The sequence below is a fragment of the Rhinatrema bivittatum genome, chromosome 4 (genome assembly GCF_901001135.1).
Source record: "Rhinatrema bivittatum chromosome 4, aRhiBiv1.1, whole genome shotgun sequence".
NCBI classification, from domain to species: Eukaryota; Metazoa; Chordata; class Amphibia; order Gymnophiona; family Rhinatrematidae; genus Rhinatrema; species Rhinatrema bivittatum.
The window spans coordinates 201386103-201412773 of NC_042618.1; the positions used below are offsets into that span (position 1 = coordinate 201386103).

Here is a 26671-nt window from a genome sequence, read left to right on the forward strand (position 1 = left end):
GCTACAGGTCCAGGTCTAAGTCTGGATGAGGGGAAAGGAAATCTTTTTGGGCCTCTGGCACGATCAGTCACAACAGTATTAGACTCACACTCTAACTGGAAGATTTCCAAAAGACGCAAATCTGTCCAATGTAAGAGCAAGGCGGTTAAAATTAGCACAATAGGTAGAAAATAGGATTTAAACCACTCCATATAAAAAGGAAATGATCAACCAGAGTTCAAAATGGTGTTCAAAATAAAGTCTTTACTGCAACTTAAAGAAAAGAATCCAAGCTAAAATCACAAAAACCAAACCAGCATCAAACAAATCACCATAATGTAAAATACTGTCTCATAGTCCATTTTAGATCTTCCCACCTCTCTTCTAATTCTTGCACCTTCATCCATAGAAAATGTATCCTCACCAGTGAATGTGGGATAACTAGAGTGTAGCTCTAGCATGGGCTAGTCACAATGGAAAAATATCCCCAAGCACTAAAAAAAAAAAATCACAAACTGGGTCAAAAAAACTGTAATCCAACTTCAAAACTCTTCAGTGGATGTTAGTACAAGTGTCCCAAAACACTTCTTCTCATCCTTCTTCTTGTGCTTGGGAAAAATGATCTATCTGAATTCAGTCCGTCAGGGTCCTGGGGGATGCCCTTCCATAAAGGCTACACCAGTCTGTATCCAAAATACTACTCTCTACTTCCAAAAATCCAAAAACCCCAACTGACTAACAGGTGCAGCACTAGCTTTCGTTTTCTTCTCCTTCAATGGCAAACCCACCAGTCTGAAAGTGGGTAGGCCTCTTCTCTGGGAGTCATATTCAGGATGCAGATAGAAAAGTGTACCTGAGGACTGGAGGGTGGCTAATTTAACCCCAATATTTAAAAAGGGCTCCAGGGGCAATCCGGGAAACTACAGACCAGTGAGCCTGACTTCAGTGCCAGGAAAAATAGTGGAAAGTGTTCTAAAGATCAAAATCACAGAATATATAGAAAGACATGGTTTAATGGAACAAAGTCAGCATGGCTTTACCCAAGGCAAGTCTTGCCTCACAAATCTGCTTCACTTTTTTGAAGGAGTTAATAAACATGTGGATAAAAGTGAACCAGTAGATGTAGTGTATTTGGATTTTCAGAAAGCGTTTGATAAAGTGGTCATTGTTAAAAAAAAATACCATTCTAGAAGCACAGTCTAGATGTATTCCACACATTAAGAAAGGTGAAAAGAAGGCAAAACGATTACCGGCGTGGTTAAAAGGGGAGATGAAAAGCTATTTTAGCCAAAAGATCTTCATTAAAAATTGGAAGAAGGATCCAACAGAAGAAAATAGGATAATGCATAAACGTTGGCAAGTTAAATGTAAGACATTGATAAGACAGGCTAAGAGAGAATTTGAAAAGAAGTTGGCCGTAGAGGCAAAAACTCACAGTAAAAACCTTTTTTAATATATCCAAAGCAGAAAGTCTGTGAGGGAGTCAGTTAGGGACCGTTAGATGATTGAGGGGTTAAAGGGGCACTTAGAGAAGATAAGGCCATCGCGGAAAGATTAAATGATTTCTTTGCTTCGGTGTTTACTGAAGAGGATGTTGAGGTACCACCCCGACATCCTCTTCAGTAAACACCGAAGCCATCCATCCATTGCTCCTACCATGTGACAGGGGCAGACCAATGGCACCAGTAGCCCCTGTGACATAGTAAGGGCAAAGGCTATCGGTGCCATTTTGAATACTGGCAGCTGACGGCCCGAGTGCAGGAGATCGCTCCCAGACCCCCGCTGGACCACCAGGGACTTTTGGCAAGTCTTGGGGGGGGGGGGGGTCAGGAGGGTGGGGGGTTGTAGTCAGTTTTGGGGTTTTTTTATATTCGCTCCATAAGACGCACAGACATTTTCCCCCCACTTTTGGGGAAAAAAATGTGCGTCTTATGGAGCAAAAAATACGGTAGTTGCGATACAGAAGATATAGAGAAGGGTGACCAAAATGATAAAGGAGATGGAACAGCTCTCCTATGAGGAAAGACTAAAGAGGTTAAGACTTTTCAGCTTGGAGAAGAGACGGCTGAGGGGGGATATGTTAGAGGTGTTTAAAATCATGAGAGGTCTCGAATGGGTTAATGTGAATCAGTTATTTATTCTTTCAGATAATATAAGGACTAGAGGCACTCTATGAAGGTAGCATGTGGCACATTTAAAACTAATCGGAGAAAGTTCTTTTTCACTTAACGCACAATTAAACTCTGGAATTTGTTGCCAGGGGATGTGGTTAGTGCAGTTAGTGTAGCTGGGTTTAAAAAAGAATTGGATAAGTTCTTGGAGAAGTCCATTACCTGCTAGGGATGTGAATCGGGCTTCGGACGATTGAAAATATCGTCGATATTTTCAAAATCGTCAGAAATCGGGGGCTCCCCCAAAACGATAGGAAAACCCCACGATATTGATCGTGGGGGTTCCCTTATCGTTTTGTGGGAGGGCGGGAAAAACGGCACACAAAAGTAACCCCTTAACTTCCCCCACCCTCCCGACCCCCCCCCCCCAAAACATTTTACAGGCACCTGGTGGTCCAGTGGGGTCCCGGGAGCGATCTCCCGCTTCGGGCCGTCCTCCAGCTCCCGGGCCGTCGGCTGCCACTAATCAAAATGGCGCCGATGGCCCTTTGCCCTTACCATGTGACAGGGTATCCGTGCCATTGGCCGGATCCTGTCACATGGTAGGAGCACTGGATGGCCGGCGCCATCTTGTGCTCCTACCATGTGACAGGGGCTGACCAATGGCACCGGTAGCCCCTGTGACATAGTAAGGGCAAAGGCTATCGGTGCCATTTTGAATACTGGCAGCCGATGGCCCGAGTGCAGGAAGTCCCTCCCGGACCCCCGCTGGACCACCAGGAGCTTTTGGCAAGTCTTGGGGGACCCTCCTGACCCCCACAAGGCTTGCCAAAAGTCCAACGGGGGTCCGGGAGCGACCTCCTGCACTCGGACCGTCGGCTGCCAGTATTCAAAATGGCGCCGATAGCCTTTGCCCTTACTATGTCACAGGGGCTACCGGTGCCATTGGTCAGCCAATGGCACGGATACCCTGTCACATGGTAAGGGCAAAGGGCCATCGGCACCATTTTGATTAGTGGCAGCCGACGGAGCGGGAGGACGGCCCGGAGCGGGAGATCGCTCCCGGGACCTCCACTGGACCACCAGGTATCTGTAAAAAGTTTTTGGGGGTTCAGGAGGGTGGGGGAAGCTAAGGGGTTACTTTTAAAGGGTCGGGGTGGGTTTTTTGTTTATCGGCTGGGGCACAGCTGATAAACAAAACGCGATCGGGCACGATGGAAAAAAGCCCACATGTGAATCGGAACCGGAATCCGAACTGATTCCGGTTCCGATTCACATCTCTATTACCTGCTATTAATTAAGTTGTCTTAGAAAATAGACACTGCTATTACTAGCAACAGTAACATGGGATAGACTTAGTTTTTGGGAACTTGCCAGGTTCTTAAGGTCTGGATTGGCCACTGTTGGAGACAGGATGCTGGGTTTGATGGACCCTTGGCCTGACCCAGTATGGCATGGTCTTATGAGTAGGTGGAAGTGCCAGTATAGCACCTGGACAGGCTGCACTTATACCTGCAGGCACAGTTGGACCTCCTAAATTGACTTCAGAAGACTCAAAGATTGGTGGCTTTTTATTGTTATAAATGACCAGTAGGTTCCCAACCTGTTGTCATCCCTGAGGGGGAGGTACCCACACACATAAATACGTACCTCGTGTTCTCGTTAAGAGGACAGATAATGTTCATCTCTAGTGCTGGGGAATGGAGTAGGGTAGGTGGAGGGGGGTTGGAGTGCAGAGGGAGCACTAGCATTCCAGATAGCTGTCTTTGGGTGGATATATCTTCTTATTGTTACTGCCAGGGCCTCTATGGAATGGTGGGGGATGACCCCAGTGAGTGTTGATCCTCTAGGCTGGGAGAGGATTGACGCCACTTTGTTGCTATTTTGGTGATGTTATGACTGGTTTTATTTCTTCTGGATAAAAAATTGTTGATAACCTATGAATTATATCCTGGAATACTGCTTGGTTAGGCTCTCTAGTGAAGCGGGTAAAATTACTAACCTTGCTTCATAGGCATAAGGCCTAGATTGTATATTTATAGGAAACACATTTAAATGACCGAGAGCATGATAAATTACTTAGGGATTGGGTGGGTAAAGTGTTCTACTCCTTGGCTGTGAATAGGAAAGGAGAGGTCGCGATCCTTGTGGGCAAGCAGGTGGCCTTTGATCATATTTCTACTCGTAAAGATAAAGAGGATCGTTTTGTTATTGTCATTGGGAAGTTGTTTGGCCAGATAATTACGCTGTGCAGTGTATGCCCCGAATGTTTACCATCACGTGTTTTTGAGGAATTGGTGAGAACTTTAATAGTACAAACTCAAGGTATTCTGTTATTGGCAGGGGATTTAAACTGGTTTGTAGATTCTCGCAGGTAGCCATTCCCAAAATGGGAGGAAATAAGGGGGTTCCTTGTATTTGTAAACATCTACAACTGTTAGATGTTTGGAGGATTTTACACCCTGAGGAAAAGGCTTTTATGCATGTCTCCAGGGCACACCTATGGATGTCATGCATCGATTATATATTGATCCCTGCAGTTAACTTTGCTAAGGTGACTAGGGTGGAAATAGGTCCCACTGTGAATTTCCACCCTAGTCCAGCTAGGCTGTGCTCTAGCCTATGATATGGCTAGAGCACAGTGGAGCACAAGCGTTTGGCCTCTTTAGGAAAAGACCCTGTATTTAAAGCCACCAGAAAACTCTTTGAGGGTTTAGATTGATGATATTACTGTAGACCTTGATACTATTCGTGGAGGTTCCTGGATAGTAGGAAGAGGAGATCTAAAGCTTATACTCCAACTGTATAGGTCAGTGGTTCTCAACCTTTTTCCCATCGTGACACACCTGACAGATCACGCTCACATGTGTGACACACTGCTCATTACAATTCACGGCGGAAATAAAAAGTAAAGGTCCGGTAACTATTTTTATTGTTTAAAATGCACAAGGAAAAGATACATATTCTGTCTGAAAAGAAATTACATAAATAGTAAACATCCCACACCAAAACAGCAACAATTTCCAGCACTTAAACAGTAACCACCTTACCTAAGAAAAGGCAAAACTGAAATATTACACCAGGCCTTAAGATACCAATACATCTCCTATTAGGAAAACGGACCAAGTCAGGCTGCTATAGAGCCCTACACAGAAACTACACGCCAGCAGAAAACCTCACCTGAATCACATGTGCAGACCCTCACCTAACAAAGAATAAAGAGACCAAAACGCATAACTAGAAGCATGCAGACAAAAACTGAATTGGAAACTGCAACAAGCCAGAGTCTCTGTATGCAGTGCAACGACGGAAAAAAAGAAACATCACCCATCCTTATAAAATAAATCAAGAAATATAAAATCAGTAGCAGTAAAACCATACTAACAAAAAGAACAGATTATTTCGAAACAGCTGATGAGTGGAATATCCAATAATTAAAACTCATATAAAAAATTTCTAGATACCAATAAAATATTTCAAAATAGCAGACACAAAGACCCAGTAATGAAAAATAAGAATACAAAAATGTTTTTGCTGTGCATACCTGGAAATGTTTGATATCCAGGTGTCCTGAGATTGTTTTGAATTAGCAGGAGGAGGGGTGCTTTGCTTGGAACTTTCTCCTCTCTCTGTCACATACCAGTGCTCTCTCTCACACTGGTTCTCAATTACACACTTATACACACATGCTCTCAGTCACTCACATATACACATGCTTTTTCTCTCACTTATATAGGCTCTTAATTACACATTTACATACATGCTGTCTATCTTTTCACGCTTACACACACAGGCTTTCAATCACACACATATATGCTGTCTTTTTCTCTCACACACAGACTCTCATTCACATGCTTACAAACATGCTCTCTCTCTTTCTCTCATTTACACACAAGCTCTCAATCACATACTCACATGCTCCCTCACCTAAACCAGCTCTCAATCTCACACAGACACACACGCTCTCTCTCTTACTTGTACACACAGGCTTTTAATCATACATACACATGATCTCTCTCACACACAAAGGATCTCAATCATACACACATATTCTTTCACACAAACAGGTTTTCAATCACAAACTTACACATATAGGTTCCCAATTGTAAACTTACATTCATGCTCTCTCTCTCTCTCTCAAAGGCAGGCTCTCAATCACAGACATACTCTCTTTCACAACACAGGATCTCAAACACACATGCTTGCTTGCTCATTCACTCTCTCTCCCTTCCCCCCGGAACTAGCGGCAGCAGCAGCCTCCTCCCAACCCTAACCTCCTTCATTTTCAGCCCTCGCGGAGGAGTCGTCCCATCGGCCACGGGAGTTGACGCTCTTCATTTTCCTCCGAGCCGCGCTGCACATTCTTCAGACCGCGCCTCTCTTCTCTTCTTCGGTCCGATTCTGACCACACTAGCATGGTCTCTTCTTCCCGTGCACGCACCCGATGCTCACCACTTCCTCTTCCAGGCCGCGGGGGGGGGGGGGGGGGGGTCGGGAAGAAGAGATGATGCTGCTGACTTCAGCTGTCCTGCCACATTCCACCTGGGCTGACAGCATTTTAAGCCTGGGCAGAGGAGGACCGGGGAGCAGCTAGGTCAGCGGGGGACCGGGAAGTGTGGCGACACACCTGCGTGTTCTTGGCGACACACTAGTTGAGAACCACTGGTATAGGTTATGGGAAGGGGAGTGACTTGGGGGATGGGAAATATGGGGGTTTTACATTATATTTCTGTTACCAGCTGAATATTCTCTTCATTTGTGAAAACCTTTCTAAATAAAGGATTTTAAAAAAAGTAGTTCACTCTTTATTAATAGGAAGAAGATTACTTGAGTTCTCTGTAAGGTGCCTAGTTACTGCATGCTGCTGGTGGATTATTATCATGCTGCTGGTGGATTATTATCATCAAGGTGTGTCCGGAGAATGCTTCTGATTCAGCTCCCTACAAGTGTGGGAGCCCAGCTGAAGCTGGCACCTAGAAAAAGAAACAGAGAGAAACCAGAAATAAAAGACAAACAAATAATGTTGCAGTCCCGGGCTGTACCCCGGTTCCTCCTCTTACCTCGGGGACGGTCCGAGCCGCTGCGGTGTCTCTGTGGCCTGTTCGGGCCTACCTGGCTCCTTCCCACAGTGCTTCCTCCTCGAGGGAGACGCTGCCAGTGCGCTGTAGCTGGCCCTGCCCCCTAGGCGCGCGCGCAGGAGCTCAGCATTTAAAGGGGCCAGCGCGGGAAACTTAGCACCCCTCCGGGGATGACGTCAGACGCTCTCAGGGTTTTAAACCCTGCGACTAGCTACACTCCTTGCCTTGCAACGAGGTTGACTCCTTGGAGTGTGCTAGTTGCTGTTCCTGTCTTGCTCTCCTTTCTGACTTCGGCTCGTCTCCTGGTATTCCGCTCGCTGCCTGCCTTGACCTTGGTTCGTCTTCAGTCTCTGCTGTCAGCCGCCTGCCCTGAATCCTGGTTTGTTCCTTCTTTCTGCTCTTCGTCATCCAGACTGTTCTGTCCAGGAGGTCTCGCCTAAGTCCAAGCGGCTCGGGTCCTCATGGGCTCCTCCTGGGGGGACCTCGGGCTTCCAGTGGTGAAGTTCCCGTTGGCCTCCTGGTTCCAGCTTCCCCTCTTCTCCGTACTCCTGGACTATTCTTTGGATTCTCGCCCTCAGGAGACTGTACGTAAGCCCAAGCGGCTCGGATTTATTTATTTATTTATAGTTTTTTATATACCGCGGTACGTAATGCACATCATCTCGGTTTACAGTAAACAGTAATTCAGCCAAAAACAGGCTTTACAATGAACATATGTGGAAAAAGCAATGTGCTAATTTAAACAGAAAAACTAGGAGTATACATATCAAATACATATGTGTAAAAATATTAACAAAAGTTTGTCTTGAGGGGAGATATTTGTAAGGAAAAGGAGGGTAAGGGAAAGAGGAAAGGGGAGTCAGGGGAGAAAAAGGGAAAGGCAGGGTAGAGTAGAGGAGTCCTGCGTAGGTTGAGAAGCGAAGTAAGTAAATGCATGATTCCCATCCTTCAAAGGAAGGCTTTTCTAAACAGCCAAGTTTCTAGGTTCTGTTTAAATTTTCGGTGGCAGGGTTCTTGGCGAAGATCCGCGGGCATATTGTTCCACATTTTGGTTCCTGCTATGATGAGCGAACGATCTTTAGTGGATGTAAGTTTAGTTAGTTTAGGAGAAGGGATCGGCTGTCTGGCCTGATGTTGGGATCTGATTGGACGGTTTGTTTTTTTTGAAATACAGGTGCTCAGGAAACCATTGCATGTTTTGGTTATAGATAGCCTTATGATTTAGAGTGATCGATTTGTATATGATCCGGGAAGCTACGGGTAGCCAGTGAAGGGATTGAAGCACAGGAGTGATGTGATCGTGGCGGTGCGTGTTGGTGATGATGCGTGCCGCTGCATTTTGAAGCATTTGTAATGGTTGCAACGTGTTTTTTGGTAGTCCTAATAGCAAAGCGTTACAGTAGTCAAGTTTTGATAGAATTGTAGCTTGAAGTACTGTACGGAAGTCATATGGGTGTAACAGAGATCTGATACGCTTTAGTGTGTGAAGTTTAAAATATCCGTTTTTAACAGTGTCAGCAATGAATTTTTTAAAGGTAAAATTGTTGTCTAAAATAACGCCAAGACTGCGGACTTGTTGTGCAGCCAGAGGGTGGCTTTGGGGTAGGACTGTTGTGTTCAGTGTGGAGTTGTTTGTAGGTGAAATGAAGAGAAGTTCAGATCCTCAAGGGCTTCTCCCGGGGGGATCTCGGGCTTCCAGTGGTGAAGATTCGGCTGGTCTCCTGGCTTGGACCGCCTCCCCGCTACAACCTCCACGGTGGGCCTTCCCACAGTGCGCTATTATCAGTTCTAGCCGGCTCAAGTGTCCACGAATCCAACAAATAAGCAACCATTTCAGCTGAAATGTTGGGGCCAATGTAATAAGCCGCGCTGAGCCTACCACGGGTTTATATTCCTGTTTTAGTGCAGGTTTTCTGCCCTAACCTTATTCAAATATATAATATGGATTTTAGCACCAAAAAAACCCAAACCACTAAGCTTAGTGCAGCTGCATGCAAATCCCATGTAAAAGAAGGCATTAACTATTCCCCAGCAAAGCTGGGAGGTGAGATAGAGAACAGACTGCTGAAAGCACATTTTCTTAATGCTGGAAATTAAACTGGGTCAGAGCAGGAGTAAACTTAACTCACGTTTCTGGTAGCCATGTTATACTATTGCTGTATCCAGTATGTATCTGCTTCTGTCAGACCGGACACAGCAATAGAATAACTTTGGCCATGAGAAATGTGAGTTTACTCCACCTCAGACCCAGGAGTTTAATTTCTAGTGTGAGCTCTTGAGGCAGGCACCTACAACTGAACAGTACAGCAGCGCTGTGCATCTCAACTTTGACATTCTGTTTAACTGTAGATGCTCATCCCAAGGAGCTTACACTTTTTACAGCTAGCTGTAAATGCTCACGTCAGAGAGCAAATTCTTGTATTCAAGGCCATTTTGGCAAGGAATGGCAAGGAAAATAACAGAATAAGCTCTATAAGGAGGCACTTATAGATAGATGAGCAAAGTATAAGCTGTTTGAGTGGATACTGACAGCAGAATAGTACACAGTTTAGCGCTGTGTGTGTACTATCCAGCTGTTCAGGAAAGCAAAAAAAACAAACCTCTGACTGGTGCCTGCCTCAAGAGAGCTTACTTTGGAAATTTAAACCCTGGGTCTGAGGTGGAGTAAACTCACATTTCTATTTTCCAATGTTGTCTGTTGTTGTGTCCAGTGTGGTACTCCACCTCAGACCCAGGAAGGACTTAAATTTCCAACGTAAGTTCTTTTAAGCTGGAATCTACAGCTGAAAAATGTGTAAGCTCTCTGGGGAAGGCACCTACAGCTGAACAGTATGCCAAAATTAGGATGCCAACACCAATGTGCATACTATTAAGCTGAAAGTGCCTGCCCCAGAGAGCTTATTTTTTGTTCAACTGTAGGTGCCTTCCCCAGAGAGTTACATTGAAAATGTAACTCCTTTAGTCTGAGGTGGAGTAAACTCATACTTCTGATGACCAAAGTAATTCTGTTGCTGTGCCCAGTGTGATAAAAACAGCTAGTCACTGCCACATGGGCACAGCAATAGAATATCATGGCCACCAGAAATGTCAGTTAACTTTTACTCCACCTCAAGCCAAGGAGATAACACACAGGAATAAGGAAGTGAAAGTGCTTGAAGTTGGAAGGAGAGTGACCAAATAAATGGTCTTATATGCAAGACTGGCACTGGTCATCCCAACTTGGGCACAATCTCGTATGCAAGGCCATTTGGGCAAAGCATGCCAAGTGAAATCAAAGGATAAGCTCTTGAACGGGCAACTACAACCCATTAGAGAAAGACTGATACTTCACTTTCAATGCATATCCAGCATAACTCTCTGCTTCAACGGCAGGGGGAATGAAGAAAAGTGGATCTATATACAGACAACCAACAAGGACTGAATTACATAGTCTGGGTAAACAAATAAGCATGGGTGTAGCTTGCTTATTGCGGCGGTTACTACCCCTAACTAATTAAGCTAGATATTTCACTTAGATGCAGCTCCAACACTGCTCTCTACATTAATGGTGGGGGTGGAAGGGAAATAGAACCAAAAGGTTACTAAGAGCCAAGAGTAACAGATAAGTATGAGAAAAAAAAAAAGTGCGAAACTTGCTGGGCAGACTGGATGGGCCGTTTGGTCTTCTTCTGCCGTCATTTCTATGTTTCTATTAGGGATGCACAGCATCAAAGTGTATACTATTTGGCTGTAGGTGCCCTCGAGAGCTTACTCTTTGATTTCACTTGGCATGCCTTGCCCAAATGGCCTTGCATGCGACATTGTGCCCAAGTCAGGATGCCCAGTGCTATTTTGCATGCCTAGGTCATTTGGGTCAAACTCTTCCCAGCTTCAAGCATTTACCACTTTATTCCTGTTTTAAGGCACTTTTTTGCATTAGTGAGGATTTTTCAGGTTGTCACATTTTACCGCTTTTTTTTTTTTCATTTAGCACACTATTTTACTCCTGTTTTATTTCAATCCCATTAACTTACTACATCTCATGAGGACCCCTGTTTTTAACATGCACGTTAAATGAAACCTGAGCTAAAATTTAACTCTGTTTTTAGTGCAAATTTTATTACATGGGCCCCCTTGTGCTTTCACAAGGTAATTTTGACGTTATTTATGTGCATAAAACCCAGTTGTATGCATGCAAGTGGCTCTTTGAAAATAGCCCCAATGGGTATATCTTTAAAACCTAATTAATCTTGCGTAGGACGACCAAATCGTACAGTGGGAACGCTGACAAGATATAACTCCCAACGATATTCCCAATAGTCATAGTGAATCAACTAGACGCAATATTTGACCGTCATAATAGGCATCATCGTGTAGTACTTATGACTTTAGTACTCTGCCTTATATATAATCATTGGTCAATAGGGCATTGGTATTTTTACCTTGAAAACATTAGGGCATGAATTGACTTCTAGCTAAAGATAAGTCAAGAATATGTGTAATTACACAAATGCAATGATATAATACCAGTACATATATATTATAAAGGTGGTGGATTTTCACTTATAGCAACATAAAAAGCTTAAAAAATAGTTTCTATTGACCAATGATTATATATAAGGCAGAGTACTAAAGTCATAAGTACTACACAATGATGACTATTATGACAGTCAAATATTGCGTCTAGTTGATTCACTACGACTATTGGGAATATCGTTGGTAGTTAAAGTTGGGAGTTATATCTTTAAAACTTCATGCTTACTTTTACCCTCACTAAATGGGCCTTCCAGAGGGGCAAAGTTGGGGTAGGGTTAGGACTTAAGAGCTGACTTTTGGATTTTCAGAAGTCTTTGCGTAAGTTTACATGCAAAAATTAAGCACTGCTAGCAACAGGTATAATTTTCTGCATGGAATTTGTGCATGTACTCAGGGATTTTACCCCGATGTTTTCAAAGCGATTTGATGAGGATCAGATAGCTCAAACTTTACCACTGTGATCAGTGTTCTAAAATTACCCTCCCAATATTTCAGTCCCCATTTGCTATGAGTGATCCCAGCTTTTATTAATCTGGTCACAGAAATATTTGCATTGAAAGTCATGCTATTATGTCCTGTATTAATTCCCAAAACTAAGTGCTCAGGACTCTCAACTGAGGTTTTTAGGATATCCACAATGAACATTGAATTAATCAAAGAACATGTTAATTGCCTGGTTTGGTTATCCTGAAAGCCAGATCTGGTTGAAGGTAACAAGTTTAGGAAACTGACCTATATCGCTGATAATGAACTTGCGGTTCAACTGCACAAAGTGATTTTCATGGTCAGTTTTAGTGTCACTTGAGTCGCAGCTCCCAACCGAGAATGGATGATGCCTCACTGATTCTGGCACCCTGCCTTCTCTCTGCCCACAATTTTGTAATTCTGGATGCCTAATATTTTATGCCACTTGAGCACAGAATAGGTCTCTCATCACTGTTTTATGGGTTAGTGTTATGTCCAGATAAGGGCACGTCTCCCCAGACAGCACTTTGATTCACTTCCCTGATGCATGATCTCATCATAGCTTCTGAGGGCAGGGAGTTTTAGGGGAAGGGGAGAGATCAAGAGTTTGAAAGTGTTACGTTTGGTGGCCTACAGCTTGGCCCCATGAGCCACTGTACTCACCCTGGACACTGCTAGCAAAGGAGCACAGCGCACCGTGCCTGAATGCCATCATCTCTGTGCTCATTCAGGAGGTACCCTTATGTGCACACAAATCGCACTCAGCTTTAAAGGGCCTGTGGTAGGAATAGACCCTATGGCGTCCTCTGATGACATCACTAGCTCCTTGTATATAAGGCTCTCTAGAACACTGCTATGATGCCACATCAACTGGTCTGTATTAATAGTGTGTGTTGCTCCTGTGTTCCTGCGTTCCTGTTCCTATTTGTTCCTGCTTTGCCTTCTCCAGCCTAGCTTTCTCCAGCCTTGCTCTTCCAGCCCTGCCTTCTCCTGCTTGTCTCGTCCAACCTTGTCTTGTTCAGCCTCATTTATTTATTTATTTATTTAACGTTTTTATAGACCGGTATTCGTGGGAACATCATATCGGTTTACATAGAACTCATCCCCTTCTCCTTGACTCATCCAGTGTCTTCGTCCATTCCAGCATAAACTTCTGGTATCCACCTCTTGCTTGGACCTGACCATGTTTGCCTGCTGCCTGCTCTGACCCTTGGCCTGTCTCCGCATCTCCAGCTTGCTGCCCGTCCTTACCCCAGCGTACTCTTGGACTCTTGCTCTCTTCGGCCATCATAGTTGGTGATTCAATTATTAGAAATGTAGATAGCAGGGTGGCTGGTGGACGTGAGGACCGCCTGGTAACTTGCCTGCTTGGTGCGAAGGTGGCAGACCTCATGCGTCACCTAGATAGGATTATAGGCAGTGCTGGGGAGGAGCCGGCCGTCGTGGTACATGTGGGCACCAACGACATAGGAAAATGTGGGAGAGAGGTTCTGGAAGCCAAATTTAGGATTTTAGGTAGGAAGCTGAAATCCAGAACCTCCAGGGTGGCATTCTCTGAAATGCTTCCTGTTCCACGTGCAGGTCCCCAAAGGCAGGCAGAGCTCCAGAGTTTCAATGCGTGGATGAGACGATGGTGCAGGGAAGAGGGATTCAGCTTTGTAAGGAACTGGGGAAACTTTTGGGGAAAGGGGAGACTTTTCCGAAAGGACGGGCTCCACCTTAACCAGAGTGGAACCAAGCTGCTGGCACTAACTTTCAAAAAGGAGATAGAGCAGCTTTTAAACTAGAACAAGGGGGAAAGCCGACAGTCACTCAGTAGTGCATGGTTCGGAGAAATGTATCCTTGAAGGATACTAATGAAACAGGAGAGTTAGGGCATCCCAACAGAGAGGTTCCATCAAAAGCAAACATAGTTCATATGCCTATATGTAAAAAATCACCAAAGCTAATGATTACCGAATTATCCCAAACAACTGAAAAGCAGGTTGTTAAAACAAGCAAAAACCACACTTTGAAATGTCTGTATGCCAATGCCAGAAGTCTAAGAAGTAAGATGGGAGAGTTAGAGTGTTTAGCAGCAAATGATGAGATTGACATAATTGGCATCACAGAGACTTGGAGGAAGGAGGATAACCAATGGGACGTGCTATATCAGGGTACAAATTATATCGCAATGATAGGGAGGATCAACTTGGTGGGGGTGTGGCACTTTATGTCCGGGAGGGTATAGAATCCAACAGGATAAAATCATACAAGAGAGTAAATGCTCAGTAGAATCTATATGGGTAGAAATCCCATGTGTGTTGGGTAAGAGTATAGTGATAGGAGTATACTACCGTCCACCTGGACAAAATGGTCAGACAGATGATGAAATGCTAAGAGAAATCAGGGAAGCAAACCAATTTGGCAGTGCAATAATAATGGGAGATTTCAATTACCCTAATATTGACTGGGTAAATGTAACATCAGGACTTGCTAGAGACATAAAGTTCCTGGATGTAATAAATGACTGCTTCATGGAACCTACAAGAGAGGGAGCTATTTTAGATTTAGTTCTTAGTGGAACGCAAGATGTGGTGAAAGAAGTAACGGTGGTGGGGCCACTTGGCAACAGTGATCATAACATGATCAAATTTAAACTAATAACTGGAAGGGGGACAATAAGTAAATCTGCAGCTCTAACACTAAATTTTAAAATGGGAAACTTTGATAAAATGAGGAAAATAGTTAGAAAAAAACTGAAAGGTGCAGCTGCAAAGGTTAAAAGTGTTCAACAGGCTTGGACATTGTTTAAAAATACAATCCTAGAGGCGCAGTCCATATGTATTCCGCGCATTAAGAAAGGTGGAAGGAAGGCAAAACGATTACCGTCATGGTTAAAAGGTGAGGTGAAAGAGGCTATTTTAGCCAAAAAAAATCCTTCAAAAATTGGAAGAAGGATCCATCTGAAGAAAATAGGATAAAACATAAGCATTGTCAAGGTAAGTGTAAAACATTGATAAGACAGGCGAAGAGAGAATTTGAAATGAAGTTGGCCATAGAGGCAAAAACTCATAATAAAAACTTTTTAAAATATATCCAAAGCAAGAAACCTGTGAGGGAGTCGGTTGGACCATTAGATGACAGAGGGGGTTAAAGGGGCTCTTAGGGAAGATAAGGCCATTGCAGAAAGACTAAATGAATTCTTTGCCTCCATGTTTACTAATGAGGATGTTGGGGAGATACCAGTTCCGGAGATGGTTTTCAGGGGTGATGACTCAGACGAACTGAACGAAATCACTGAACCTGGAAGATGTAGTAGGCCAGATTGACAAACTAAAGAGTAGCAAATCACCTGGACCGGATGGTATGCATCCTAGGGTTCTGAAGGAACTCAAAAATGAAATTTCTGATCTATTAGTTAAAATTTGTAACCTATCATTAAAATCATCCATTGTACCTGAAGACTGGAGGGTGGCCAATGTAACCCCAATATTTAAAAAAGGCTCCAGGGGCGATCCGGGTAATTATAGACCAGTGAGCCTGACTTCAGTGCCGGGAAAAATAGTGGAAACTATTCTCAATATCAAAATTGTAGAGCATATGGAAAGACATGATTTAATGGGACACAGTCAACATGGATTTACCAAGGGAAGTCTTGCCTAACAAATCTGCTTCATTTTTTTGAAGGGGTTAATAAACATGTGGATAAAGGTGAACCGGTAGATGTAGTGTATTTGGATTTTCAGAAGGCGTTTGACAAAGTCCCTCATGAGAGGCTTCTACGAAAACTAAAAAGTCATGGGATAGGAGGCGATGTCCTTTCATGGATTACAAACTGGTTAAAAGACAGGAAACAGAGAGTAGGATTAAATGGTCAATATTCTCAGTGGAAAAGGGTAAACAGTGGAGTACCTCAGGGATCTGTATTGGGACCGGTGCTTTTCAATATATATATAAATGATCTGGAAAGGAATACGACGAGTGAGGTTATCAAATTTGCGGATGATACAAAATTATTCAGAGTAGTTAAATCACAGGCAGACTGTGATACATTACAGGAGGACCTTGCAAGACTGGAAGATTGGGCATCCAAATGGCAGATGAAATTTAATGTGGACAAGTGCAAGGTGATGCACATAGGGAAAAATAACCCTTGCTGTAGTTACACGATGTTAGGTTCCATGTTAGGAGCTACCACCCAGGAAAAAGATCTAGGCATCATAGTGGATAATACTTTAAAATCGTCGGCTCAGTGTGCTGCAGCAGTCAAAAAAGCAAATAGAATGTTAGGAATTATTAGGAAGGAAATGGTTAATAGAACGGAAAATGTCATAATGCCTCTGTATCGCTCCATGGTGAGACCGCACCTTGAATACTGTTTACAATTCTGGTCGCCGCATCTCAAAAAAGATATAGTTGCGATGGAGAAGGTACAGAGAAGGGCAACCAAAATGATAAAGGGGATGGAACAGCTCCCCTATGAGGAAAGGCTGAAGAGGTTAGGGCTGTTCAGCTTGGAGAGGAGACGGCTGAGGGGGGGATATGATAGAGGTCTTTAAGATCATGAGAGGTCTTGAACGAGTAGATGTGACTCGGTTATTTACACTTTCGAATAATAGAAGGACTAGGGGGCATTCCATGAAGTTAGCAAGTAACTCATTTAAGACTAATCGGAGAAAATTATTTTTCACTCAACGCACAATAAAGCTCTGGAATTTGTTGCCAGAGAAGGTAGTTAGTGCAGCTAGTGTAGCTGGGTTCAAAAAAGGTTTGGATAAGTTCTTGGAGGAGAAGTCCATTAATGGCTATTAATCAATTATACTTAGGGAATAGCCACTGCTATTAATTGCATCAGTAGCATGGGTTCTTCTTAGTGTTTGGGTAATTGCCAGGTTCTTGTGGCCTGGTTTTTGGCCTCTGTTGGAAACAGGATGCTGGGCTTGATGGACCCTTGGTCTGTCCCAGCATGGCAATTTCTTATGTTCTTATGTTCCCCACCCAGGGACCAGTCTAAGTTTTGCTGGCTGCCAGAACACAAGGGCTCAACCTGAGGAAGAGGCGGCTTCTACAGGTGAAGCTGCTGCTGACACAAGTCTGCATCAAGTATGCCACAGCACAAAGGGCTCACTCCCACACCAATTATTGTAGTTTGCTGATGCCATGAGCTTGGCGGACTCGTCCCTGGCCTCCGCCATTGCCGGACTAGCCAACCAGGTAAAACAGCAGCAAGACCAATTAAATACAATGACCAGTTATCTTCAGGGCATGGTTGCTCATCCAGCTCCTCCTGTTCCTGCTCTGACATTTCCAGTATGGCCTGCTACAACAACACTGCACCTGCTTCTGCCTGTGAGGTATGATGGAGGTCACACCAAATGCAGAGACTTCTTAAATCAATTCAGGATGCAATTTGAATTGCAAGCACCTCTCTTCCCATCTGCCTGCATTAAGATTACCTATGTCACGTCCTTGCTGGGTGGTTCCGTCCTAGCCTGGACTTCGCCCCTCTGGAAGTACTCAGGGTATGCTGTTATCTCAGCAGGCAGAAGTCTTGCCACCACATCGCTCTCACGAGTGTCCTATAGACTTGATTCCAGGAAAAGTACCACCCAGGGGTAGAGTCTGCCCACTCTCAGTGCCTGAAACCAAGGCTATGTCCAAATACATTAAAGAAAATCTGGACAGAGGGTTCATTCGCCCTTCCTCATTTCCTGCTGGGACCGACTTCTTTTTTGTGTGGAAAAAGGAAGGTTCCTTATGTCCTTGCATTGGTTACCATGGACTTAATGCTATCACCAAGAAGACCTGATATTTTCTCCCACTGATCATGGAAATCTTTGACTGCCTCAGAGAGATGCAGATATTTACCAAGCGTGACCTGCGGGGGGCATATAATTTAATTAAGATCCAGGAGGGAGATGAATGGAAGACCACTTTTAATACCCGAAGTGGTCACTGCAAATATCTGATGATGTCCTTTGGGTTGTGCAACACCGCCGCAGTCTTTGCTTATGGTTAAAGATTTTTCGGGACCTGCTCTACTTCCATATGTGGTAAATCTGGACAATATCCTAGTGTTTTTTAAATCTTGGCCAGAACACCGAGATCATGTGAAGAGAGTTCTTCAGAGGTTTTGAGAATACCATTTATATGCAAAATTAGAAAAATATATTTTTGAACAGGAGACATTCCTGTTCCTCAGCTACATCATTTCTTGGCAAGGCTTATGTATGGATCCGGAAAAAATGAAAGCCATCCTGGAATGGCCTCAACCAATGGGCCTCAAGGCCTTGCAGCACTTCCTTGGATTTGTGAATTACTTCTAGCAATTCGTTCATGGCTAATCTACATTGGCTGTACCTCTCACTACCCTTACAAAAACGGGTTCAAATACCAAGAATTGGACAAACAGTGCCATGCAGACCTTTCTCCGCCTCAAGAAGGCATTCACCCATGATCCATGCCTGCACCAGCCAGACCCTTCTAAGCCATTCATACTGGAGGTAGATGCATTTATCCTTGGGGTAGAGGCTGTCCTCTTACAGCACAAGAACCATCGAATGCTTGTGACATGCTCCTATTTCTCTAAAAAGTGTATTTCACTATTGGAGTTCGCGAGCTGCTATTAGTAAAATTAGCTTTGGATGAATGGTGACATTTGCTAGAAGGGGCTAGGCACACTGAGACTATATACATGGATCACAATAATCTGGAGCACTGCACAATAATTGGAGCTCTGCACAATAATCTGGAGCTCTGCACAATAATTGAACCCATGCAAGCACATTGGTCATTATTCTTCAACCAGTTTAACTTTGAATTGCGATATTGACCGGCAGAAAAGAATTGCGAGGCCAATGCCCTCTCACATTCCATTGATCCTGAGGGCATTCTGGAGCTCCACAACATATTGATCCTGAAAGAGTCCTGGCTGCTGCTGTCATAACAGTCCCACCTGGGAAGACGGTCGTTCCTCAGCATCTGTGTTAGAAGGTCCTTCGGAGGGTGCATGACTCCCATTTGGCAGGTCATCCTGGCATTACCCGAACCATGGAATTAATCTTCCGTCGTTCCTGGTTGCCTTAGATGAAGACTTAAGTGAAGCGATATATAGAGTCCTGCCCCCACATGTGCCATGAATGAGAGTTCTTGAACGCAACCTTGGGGGTTGTTACAGCCACTGCCAGCCCCCAAGGAACTCTGGACCCATTTGGCCACCGATTTTATCACTGACCTTCCCCTTTCAAGTGGCAACATCTTTATATGGATAGTGGTGGATCGTTTTTCAAAGATGGCCCATTTCACGCCTCTCCCTGGTCTTCCCTCAGCACCTGAGCTGGCCACCCTCTTTATCCAGCACATCTTCTGTCTGATTGGGTTCCCTCTCCATATCCTCTCAGACTGAGAAGTGAAGTGTATGGCCTGCTTCTGGAAAAGCCTGGGCAAGAAGTTTGGAATTATCTTGGATTTCTTGTCTGCCTATCATCCTCAGAGTAATGGGCAAACCAAGCGAAAAATCAGATCCTCAAGGCCTTCCTAAGAGCCTAAGTAAACCAACACCAGGACAACTGGGCATCGCATCGCTACACCCATGGGCCTCAAATAAATAGTACTGTAAAAAAGATATGATAAAATAATATGATAACATTTTGAAAGGGTTTTTTTCCTGTGATGGTAGCTTGAAAGTCTGTGGTGGGCAGGGGGGGGGGGGTGTTTAGGTTTTTTTTTTTAATGCTGAGTATTGCTCAGAAGTTGGTTGCTTCAAGTGTGCTGCTTAAGGGCCTGATATTCAAAAGCATTTACATGTGAAACTGGGTTTTATGCATGTAAATGCAGTTTACACATGTCAGTGGGCTTTTGAAAATTGCTACAATATATGCCATTGAATTGTCCATAGGATTTACCTGCATAAGTGCACTTTACATGGATAAATGGCTTCTGAAAATTGCTACAATAATAGTTAGATTTACATGTGTAAATCCTTTTAAAATTACCTCCTTAGGTTTTCCCTTTGAAACATTTTAAGTATCTAAGCTGCTACAATGTAATAGTACAATATAGAGAATTTTGTGTGTGTGTGTGTGTGCAAAAAAAGAGCTTATATATATATATATATATATATATATATATATATAAGCTCTTTTTTTGCAGTACTGTTTGTTTGAGTTCAAGATAAGAGGAAGAGATGTACAACCAAGAATATGAATAGCGTTTTATGAAAATAAGATACAAATTAGATATTAAAAAATTATAAAAGTGTAGCAGTGTGTTTGGTTCATTTTCACGTTAATCCTAGTATGCCTTTAGGAAAATATCCAGACATTCTGCATGATGTACTTTCCTCCCAGCAGTTCCTTAAACAAACCACAGGAAAAGCTCAGAAACTAAATAAAAACTTTTTTGAAAAATTATTCTTTGCTAGTACTCTTTGGAATTTCTCTCCCTTCTCATTTAATTGAAAAGGGCCACTTGGAAGAGAAGGGGGTGCACTGAATGAGTTTCATTTTTCCCCTAAGAGGTAAAAACAGACCCCCTCTAATGTGTCCTGTGTGGCTAAGCTACTGCAGAGTGTTCCTCTGCTGATATGGATGCACTCAGTGGCACTTGAAAATGTTTTCTAACTAAACTGAATCATAAATGAAGACCTGACACAAGGGTAAAACCATTAACAGGGATACATTTGCTGGATACATTTTCTGGTGCACTCAGGTTATTTTTTATCGCCCTTCACTTTAATGGAGCTGCCGTCAGCACCCAGCAGGCCAGGAAAGAGCCAAAGATATATGAGGATGAAAGTATATGAAGGATGAGGCAATAAATCCAGAAACACAGAGCCAGAATAGGGAGCCTGTGCTGTGATGAGCAGGATAGAGATTAGTAGCTAATAGCAGGTCAGTCTCTGACCACATTATTTTGGGTTTGTTTACTGTCCTGTTCTTTTGCTAAAAACTGTTCTTACTGAAGTTGTTGTAAAAATTTATTAAACAAAGACCGGGTACATTGTGCTTTCTGTGTCTGACACACTCCCCATCAAATCTGTTACACATTCTGAAGGCTGAGTAACACTGGATAAGTACACCAAGAGAAAACAGCCTGTAAGGGCTACAGTCATCAATAGTTGCCCATTTGTGTTTAAGAGAAATTAGTGCAACATGAGACAGCAGCAGGAGGGCATTTATTTATTTATTTATTTATTTATTTATTTGAGGTTCTTTATATACCGTCATTCGTTTAGTAACATCATGTCGGTTCACATTCAACGATATTTTAGCAGCAGCGCTAGAACAGATAGAGATTAGCGGCAGTGCTTTACAATTAATATTCAACTTAAGAAAAGAACATTAGGTGATTATAACAATGCTAAGTTAGAGCAAAGGAAGAAATGATACATGGCAATGCAAACAGGGAAGGGGTGAGGGGGGATAAAATGAGGTAGTAGAAAAGAGATAATTACATTAAATTAATACAGGGGTTAAATGAAGTACAATAGATTACTAGGCGACAAAAAGGTATTAAAAAGGCGAAAATTTGGTAATTCAGAAGAAAAAAAGCATATTTATATAATTACATAAGATTAGTCACAGGGAAATGCATGAAGGGAATAGATGGATAAGATGTTGGGTACGTTATGTGAAGGCTTTTAGGAATAACCATGTTTTGAGTTTCTGTTTGAATTTTTTTGGGCATAATTCCTGACGCAGATCAGGTGGCAAACTGTTCCAGCAGGAGGGGCTGGCTATGGCAAAGGCATGTTTTCTGGTTGTGTCAAGTCTGGTGGTTTTGTGAGAGGGTAAATGAAGTGTGGCTGCATGTTGCGTTCTTGGGGTTCTGGAATGTATGCGGAACTGTATGGCATTATTGAGCCAGGTCATGTTCTCAGTGTATAGGGTCTTATGTATTAATGATAAGACTTTGAAAGTGATTCTTTGTGCAACGGGTAGCCAATGCAATTCTTTAAGTATGGGAGTGATATGATCTGACCTTCTTGTATTGGTGAGGATGCGGGCCGCAGCATTTTGTAACATTTGCAGCGGTAGGATGGTGGAATTGGGAAGGCCTAACAGGAGGGCGTTACAGTAGTCAATTTTTGCAAATAATAGGGTTTGAAGCACTGTGCGGAAGTCACATTGGTATAGGTATTGGTATACATTTAATCCCTCATGCACACCTAGAGATTGAGTTGTTTTCATAGAAAACAGACGATGGCAGAAAAAGACCAATTGACCCCCAACCCATCTGCCCAGTTATTCTTGTCTACATTGCTAACGATATATCCCAGCTGCTGCCAAAGAGTATGACTACCAGTAGGATATTGCTCCTCATTCAAGATGTTTTTGTCATTTTTCTTCTCTGTGCTTCATCTTATGTAGATGAGCATAAAAGATCCCAATTTAGTTCACACCCAGCACCCCTCCCTTCCCATATCTAACCTCAAAACTTTGTATTAATCTAAATGGTCACCAACACCATGGGCATGCCGCTGAATTTAGCCTTGTATCTGAGAATTAGCCAGTGAAGTTTAAACTGGCTAGTCCTAAGACAGCTCTGAGGCAGTCATAAAGTTAGCTGGATAATGCTGAATATTAATCTTGCTAAATTAACCAGATAACTTTGGTCTGCCCCAAAACATCCCCAGCCCACTCTTGACTTATCCACCTAATAACTTAACTTGATAAGTGAAGGTTGGTCAAATGGGTGGTAAATTCAATGCCCTATGCTTTGTCTGGATACATCACAACTTTGCTGGACAAATCCCTTTAAATATGGACCTCTACGCAGTCTAAAGTTTATTTATTTATTTATTTTATTTAAGTTTTTTTATATACCAACATTCAAGACAGTAGTCCCATCATGCTGGTTCACAAGAAACAGGGGTGCAATTATAGTAAAACTTTACAGTTTGAACAATAGTGCAGAAAAAAAGTTACATATAACAAGGAAATCAATAACTTGGAGTGAGAAGGAAGATGAAGATCCGATAATTATATATATGTATGTATAAATAACATTGTATAAATAACATTGTAAGAGGTGGCTATTAACGCTATTACTAGCGAAGCGTGTTGGTTGATGGGAGTTAAATAATGTTGGAGTTGGGAAAGGCCTGCGTGAACAGCCACGTCTTGAGTTTTTTCTTGAATGTTGAGATGCTGGGTTCCATTCTAAGATCCGGGGGAATGGAGTTCCATAAAGTTGGACCGGCTGTGGAGAATGCCCGATCTCTAAGCGTGATGTGTCTGGTAGTTTTGGCTGGAGGTACTTGAAGTGATCCTTTGTAAGCATCTCTTGTCGGTCTTGTTGAATGGTGTAATCGGAGGGGGATATTGAGATCGATTGGAGCTAATTGATGGATGTTTTTGAAAATGGTGAGAAAGTTCAGTTGTCCAGTTGATTAATATTAATTCTACACATCCTGTCAGGTAGACTTGCCGACACCCCTGATTTGTAGATTAATACTAATTCTACACAGACTGACTTGGCTGTTTTTAGTCATACATTTTGTAAGATTATAGTATATTGGGTGTCAATATACTTGCTTGGTAAACAGAGTATGGCTTACTAGCTATGTATTCATTATTTGTATGGTACCATTGATATTCAGTATATCAGATTTTTTTATGTGCTACAGTAACCTATGGGTGCCCTTATGGGGGAAGTGAAAGCACAAGATGGGTTAACTTTTTCTCGTGTCCATTCCCCAAAGTCATTTTTCTTTCCACTGACAAACACTTTTCAGTATTCTTGAACTGGCCTCAGCAAGATTCTATTCTGTAAAGAGGCTGTCTTCAAGCAATGGGCAGGCTAAAAGGCATTGCATGGTCTGTCTCTTGCTACAGTTGCAAGTCCAGGTCTGATAGCATATCCCTGTATGCTATGTCAACTCATGATCTGCCATTCTGGGTTTGTAGGCAATTTAGAGCCTTCAAGGTGGTCTGTTTCCTTGTCTACCCATGCAGGAAGTGGTTCAGTTGCTTGGATATCCAATAACACAAGGTAGTGAGTTTAGTTTGTCTGTTGTTTATTTTTTTTATGATGATGATTATTTTTCTATTTATTGTATATATAGTTATCTTTGGCCTGGATTTATCAAAATGCACTAAATATCACATGTGATAGGAAAAGGGGTGTATTTTATGGTAATAGGCAGTTTATCACAATTTGCACTAATACCTATGCGAAGTGCTATCTTAGCGCAAATTGTGATAACTTTTTTGCACTTTGCGATAACTGCCAGAATTGATGTATTTCCTACATACAACCACGGGGGGGGGGCATGTTTAGTAGGTGTAAGCTCCTGCTGGGGGGAGAGAGCACCTAGCCATAATGCCCTCATGCTAGATAGGTATTTATATATCTATAGGAGGCCACCTAGTAACTCGAGGTGAGGTTTAGGTATTAGTGTAGGGGTTAGGGGCCACTTTGACATTCAAAGTGAAACGTACGAACAGAACAGTGCTCTCTTGTGAAGATTTGATGACCTTCGGAGTGAGGAAATTCACTCAAAGATGAGATTTGTGCAATTTTCTCTCAACCTAGCTTGATGGACACTTTACCTGGGTAACATCAAGCTAGGTTGAGAGAATATTGCACAAATCTCATCTTTGGGTGAGTTTCCTCACTCTGAAGGTCATCAAATCTTCACAAGAGAGCACTGTTCTGTTCGTATGTCTCACTTTGAATGTCAAAGTGGCCCCTAACCCCTACACTAATACCTAAACCTCACCTCGAGTTACTAGGTAGGCCTCCCATAGAGATATAAATACCTATCTAGCGTGAGGGTATTATGGCTAGTCAGTCTCAGAGTCTCTCTCTCTCTCTCTCTCTCACTCTCAGTGTAGTTAAAATTCACATTAAACCATGCAATGCAGCTTCACAAAACTGTGAGCCCAGCCCTCTTGGCCAAAATATCCTCCCCTTTGCATCACAACAAACATTATGGTGCTTTTGCATGTATTAATGGAATTTTTTGCATGCAAAAACACCATATAGCACTTTGATAAATGACCCCCTTTATTTGGTGTACAGCACCTTGGGCTTACCTAGCAAGGCGAGTCATAATTGAAATTAAAATATTGCCTGTGGTTATGAGGAGGTGATGGCAGGAGAAGGATTAGTGGGTGGAAAGAAATGAGAGCAAGAGATGGATTAGTAGGTGAGAAGCTGAAAGCAGGAGGCAGACCAGTGGGTAGGGGGAGGTGTGAGAATAGCAGTGTGGGTTAATAAGTGAGAGCACAGAAGAGGGTTGGAATATTACATTCAACTGCGAAAAAGTGCATGTTCCCATCACTGTTTCAAGGAACAGATCCATTGCTGGACAGTAGACTCCAAAAGCATTCTGTGAGAGTACTGCTATGATAGCTATCCAAATAAAGCATCTGTACTGTTGGAATTCCTGGAATCCAATCACCTCAGGCTCTGGAACAGGATAGTGGATGGTATGGATTTTGCCCATTGAAGCCGCAAAATTTAGTTGCTTCTTTGGCAATTTGAGGATGCCCTAACAGCAAAAAAGGACATCACCGCCACTTTCATCTACCAGGACTCGCCACAAATTTCACTATTTCCTGCATCCATTCCATATAAAAAAAAGATTGCAAGACAAGAAGCAGCAAATGAATCTGGCAAGACAAAAGTACAGCTGGCCTAAATGTGAAAATGCTTGCAGTGCCAGCATTTGAGAGGAACTGGCATGCTGAGCAAGCATTCTACCATCTGGTAAAGGTCTGGGAATACCCAGGGACATTGGTATATCTTCTTATGGAAGAAGCAGATTTCACTGGGGAACACCCTCCTCAACGTGCCAGTATCTCCCAGGAATTTTTATTTAGCGCTCTGCCAATAAAACAGTGCTGCCCTGCCCCCCCCCCCCCCCCCCATCACTCACCTGAGAGAGGACTTGTATAGTTCTGCAGGAGGCATACAACATTTTTCTAGCTAGTCCAATAAAACAACTTATGTGTTGATTCTTATTTATACATATTCAAGTGAACTAAGAGCACAACTGCAATACTTTGCTCTAGGAAAGTATCTCTTTGCTAAACGTCAGGCCATAAATCTCCGGCATCTTCTTCAGTTCTTAGAATTATACATGGCTGTGTTGGCTAAGTGTAGCTAAAATGATTGAATCTGAATGTACCTGTCTTTATTTCCAGCACGGCAGGTGATTCGTCACCTGCTGAAGACTGAACCAACGGAACGGATGACAATCACACAGTTCATGAACCACCCCTGGATTAATGTATGTGCTCTCTTCCCTACATTCCTCCTTCCCTATCCCTCCTTCCTCCCTGTAGTAAAATATATCTCCTATCCTCCCTCTCCCTATACTAATGTACAAGTGAAGGAAAATATTTCAAAAGGTTTTACCCGGATAGCTAAGTAGCTTGTTCCATGCTGCTCACTTCGAAAGGTGGAGATACCCAAGGATATCTTGTTAAATAATGGTTATTAGACCTGCTCTCTAGAAATGTATTGAGCTCTTTTTTTAAAACAGCGATATTTTTTATCTTTATGCTTGTTTGTTCTTATATTCTGCAAAAT

At 42.9% G+C, this 26671-nt stretch overlaps 1 protein-coding gene across 1 annotated transcript in view; it reads left to right on the forward strand.

Annotated features, from left to right (window-relative positions):
- The window catches only part of MAPKAPK3 (MAPK activated protein kinase 3), a 99847-nt gene extending 73478 nt beyond the window's left edge, over positions 1–26369 (forward strand). The window contains exon 9 of the mRNA XM_029599540.1: positions 26284–26369. The gene's annotated coding sequence lies outside the window, so the exon portion shown is untranslated. The remainder of the gene's footprint in view (positions 1–26283) is intronic.
- Positions 26370–26671: the final 302 nt, after the last annotated feature.